This window comes from Salvelinus fontinalis, chromosome 16 (assembly GCF_029448725.1).
Source record: "Salvelinus fontinalis isolate EN_2023a chromosome 16, ASM2944872v1, whole genome shotgun sequence".
NCBI classification, from domain to species: Eukaryota; Metazoa; Chordata; class Actinopteri; order Salmoniformes; family Salmonidae; genus Salvelinus; species Salvelinus fontinalis.
Genome location: NC_074680.1, coordinates 23140610 through 23145609, shown reverse-complemented (window position 1 = coordinate 23145609; position 5000 = coordinate 23140610).

Genomic DNA, 5000 nt, shown 5'->3' with positions numbered 1-5000 from the left:
AGATGGGGTTGAGGAAAGTGCATACTAACCTTAGGATCAGCTTGCCAATGAATACTTTACTTTATATACCAAACTCAGGGAAAAACTAAATTACAATATAATATAATACCCTGGTTTATGCTTTATAAATATATCAGGAGCTTTTCCATGCATGAAATCACTTTCTATAGAACACAACCATTTTCTATATCTCACTTTGCTTGTATGGCAAGAGTTATCGTTCTCTAAGCCACTGAAAATGTCAGAGATTACAGTGAGAAAAGCCACACATTGTCACAATATGCAACAGAACAGAAAATACGGATGTTGAGACCATTCCAGCAAACGCAGGTTGAAATATCGGCATGTTATTTGCCCAACATGGCGTGCCCTTGCTAAAACCAGTCTTGTAAATAGGTCACACACACACAACACGACCCCTACATGCTCTCAATGAACCTTGGCTGTATTCCAGAGGTAGTACATTTCAACAATCACAAACAATTATGCTGCAGGCCATTACCTACCATTACACAGAAAATACAAAACTCAAAACAATCATAAAAGAAGAGAACAGAAAAAAATCTAAGTATGACAGAGGGAGAGGCAGACAAGGAAAGAGCAAGAGGTGAGGCGGACGATAGCAACCGATATTGTCTAATCATGTGGCAGCGACACGGCCGTCTAATTGTGAGGTGTCAGAGCATCCAGCAGCCTGCGCTGGGGCTGGCACAGCAAGGTGATGCCGGAGGACCGCGTGGCAGGAAAGGCACACAGTGTCAGAGTTGCTGACACTTGAATACCTTAGACAGTAGACATTTAGATACCGTAACACCCCATTACAGCCTGGAACAGCGACATCAGAGACAACAGAGAGAAGAGAGAAAAAAATGATGCATGTTCAATTCGTAGCTGCAACACATGGACAGTGTATCCTGTTGAGCCCAGGCATCTCTTGCTGATTTCCAGTTAGGTGTGTGGAACTGCTGTAATAGGAAATCAATCTAAGAGCCTGACAGTCACTTTGACAGAAAATAATGAGTCCAGAGAGTTCTACCACATAAAGGGGAGAGGTAGAAAGAGAGGGGGAGAGGTAGAGAGCGGGGGGGTGGTAGAGAAAGAGAGCGAGAGCGAGAGATACCGCCATACTTTACTAAGCTGTCTCACTAGCCTATTTCGCAAGGGACCGGATGGATTGTATATTATATGATTGTTAATTTGTAATAAAAATAATTTCATTTCACTTGATTTTAGCAAGGATTTGTTTGTTGTTCTCTGTGTTGAGTTTTTAAAACCTCTTGTAAGCTTTTCACTGTAGGCATACTCTTTGTCCTAACATTTGTTTTACTTAAATGAAAAAGGCTTCCATCATCGTAAGCAACAGGCTAGCTTAGGCCAAGGCTCCTCTCTCGCTCTCTTCTCAGCTGCATGGGCACGTGCTCGCAAGGAGTGTGAGGATGCTGCTGAAGCGTGAATTCTGGGTGTAGATTATGATAGCCAGCCTCTCCTGGACAATTTGGGCAGGTTACAATTTTATTTATCAGCAAAAAAATAAATAATGAGCCAAAAGCTGGCAATTACACCTACCGGCTAATGGAAACCCTGGTGTGTGCGTGTGTTTTATAAAACATTTTGTGCCGCTTTATATCTCTATATTATATAAAACACAACAGAGGGTGGTGCAGATGGCCCAGTACATCACTGGGGTCGAGCTCCCTGCCATCCAGAACTCTATACCACGTGGTATCAGAGAAAAGGCCGGAAAATTGTCAAAGACCCCAGCCACCCAAGCCATAGACAGTTCTCTCTGCTACCGCATGGCAAGCGCTAACGGAGTGCCAAGTCTGGGACCAAAAGGCTTCTGAACAGCTTCTACCCCCAAACCATAAGACTGCTGAACAGTTAATCAAATGGCTACCTGGACTATTTGCATTTACCATTTTTTGCACTAACTCCATGCACACTCACTTGAGTCTACCCACGCAATCACACATATTTACACTGACACTCCAACACACACATACACACGCACTATGTACGCTCACCAGTGGTGTTAGGAACTTAAGTGAAAATACTTTAAAGTACTACTTAAGTAGATTTTTTCAGAATCTATACTTTACTATTTATATTTTTAAAAACTGTATTCTAGTCCTGGCTCATCCTATATAACTACTGCTGTACACACCTTTTCTATTCATATACAGTGGCTTGCAAAAGTATTCACCCCCCTTGGCATTTTTCCTATTTTGTTGCCTTACAACCTGGAATTAAAATAGATTTTGGGGGGTTGTATCATTTGATTTACATAACACGCCGACCACATCGAAAATGCAAAATATTTTTTATTGTAAAACAAACAAGAAATAACACAAAAAAACTGAAAACTTGAGCGTGCATAACTATTCACCCCCTCGAAGTCAATACTTTGTAGAGACACCTGTTGCAGCAATTACAGCTACAAGTCTCTTGGGGTATGTCTCTATAAGCTTGGCACATCCAGCCACTGGGATTTTTGCCCATTCTTCAAGGCAAAACTGCTCCAGCTCCTTCAATTTGGGTTCTGCTGGTGTACAGCAATCTTTAAGTCAAACCACAGATTTTCAATTGGATTGAGGTCTGGGATTTGACTAGGCCATTCCAAGACATTTAAATGTTCCCCTTAAACCACTCAAGTGTTGCTTTAGCAGTATGCTTAGGGTCACTGTCCTGCTGGAAGGTGAACCTCCGTCCCAGTCTCAAATCTCTGGAAGACGGAAACAGGTTTCCCTTAAGAAATTCCCTTTATTTAGCGCCATCCATCATTCCTTCAATTCTGACCAGTTTCGCAGTCCATGCCGATGAAACACATCCCCACAGCATGATGCTGCCACCACCATGCTTCACTGTGGGGATGGTGTTCTCATGGTGATGAGTGGTGTTTGGTTTGCACCATACATAACGTTTTACTTGATGGTCACAAAGCAACATTTTAGTCTCATCTGACCAAAGAACCTTCTTCCATTAGTTTGGGGAGTCTCACACATGCCTTTTGGCGAACACCAAATGTGTTTGCTTATTTTTTTCTTTAAGCAATGGCTATTTTATGGTCACTCTTCTGTAATGCCCAGCTCTATGGAGTGTATGGCTTAAAGTGGTCCTATGGACAGATACTCCAATCTCCGCTGTGGAGCTTTGCAGCTCCTTCAGGGTTATCTTTGGTCTCTTTGTTGCCTCTCTGATTAATGCCCTTCTTACCTGGTCCGTGAGTTTTGGTGGGCGGCCCTATCTTGGCAGGTTTGTTGTTGTGCCATATTCTTAAAAAAATTTAATAATAGATTTCATGTTGCTCCATGGGATGTTCAAAGTTTCTGATATTTTTTTATAACCCAACCCTGATCTGTACTTCTCCACAACTTTGTCCCTTTTCTGTTTGGAGAGCTCCTTGGTTTTCATGGTGCCGCTTGCTTGGTGGTGACCCTTGCTTAGTGGTGTTGCAGACTCTGGGGCATTTCAGAACAGGTGTATATATACTGAGATCATGTGACACTTAGACTGCGCACAGGTGAACTTTGTTTAACTAATTATGTGACTTCTGAAGGTAATTGGTTGCACCAGATCTTATTTAGGGGCTTCATAGCAAAAGGGGTGAATACATATGCACACACCAGCCATTTTTTTTTCATTTCACTTCATCAATCTGGACTATTTTGTGCATGTCCATTACATGAAATCCAAATAAAAATATATTTAAATTACAGGTTGTAATGCAACAAAATAGGAAAAATACCAAGGGGCGTGAATACTTTTGCAAGGCACTGTACTGTCCATCAGTGGCAGTCGGTGCCATTTAAGATGAGGGAGGACGATGTATTTGTTTCATGAGCATGGCCTTATATCTGTTACAGAATATTGGATGACTGTCACTCATATTCCATTCAAACAGTTCAATGTAACAGCAATAGGTTTAGGGTTCTACATGATACTTGAATTTTCCCTATATCCATTACAACGTAGGTGCTCATGGGTCAACAGAAAAATTGGAGATGACAGACTGTGACACATGGACAGACAGTGACATAATCAATAAAGCCTGAATCATTCAGGTATGTTTATCCCCGTTTCGTATCATTTGCTTCAATATAATAACTTTTTTCAACAGAATTGGCGGAATGAATACAACCCTGATCACGCGTAAACACAGTTCACTTCCATAGCAGTCACTTTGTATTCTGTTTCGCATCTATGCGCTCTCCTCTCACCTTTTCCTTTCGCTTGTGGACTTCAATGCACAACACATCAGGTGTATGTGACCAGGCAAAACAACTTTCCAAGCCAAACCATATCATAACCACTACACACAGCCTACATCGCTGTCACCATATTAGCTAAAGTTACGTCATAGTCAAAATAGCTAAAATAACTAACGTGTTAGTAAACCTGCTACAATCATGCAGTAACGTTACAGTGTAAGCAGTTACACCGGAGGGCCCCGGTGGCAATAAATTAGTAAAAACCAAAGCTTACCTTGACTTGGAAGAGTTCCAGTGTTGTGTTGGATAGTCATAGCCAGCTAGCTAATATAACATCAGTCTCTTTGAGCAGGGTGTTTGAGTAGGCTTAACTAGTTAGCTGCATTTCCTAGGTATAGAAGTGAAACTCTCTGGCTTCTCCTTCATTTTGGAAAAAATGACTTTGTTCAAAACTGTTCAAATATTGTCTTTCGGTGTCTTTGAGTGAACTACTCACCACACGTTATGAACTGCAGTGCTAGCTAGCTGTAGCTTATGCGTTCAGTACTAGATTCATTCTCTGATCCTTTGATTGGGTGGACAACATGTCAGTTCATCCTGCAAGAGCTCTGATACGTTGGAGGATGTCCTCCAGAAGTTGTCATAATTACTGTGTAAGTCTATGGAAGGGGGTGAGAACCATGAGCATCCTAGGTTTTCTATTGAAGTCAATGTACCCAGAGGAGGGCGGAAGCTATCTGTCCTCCTCTGATACACCTTGGTGCTACCCTACAGAGTGCTGTTGAGGCTACT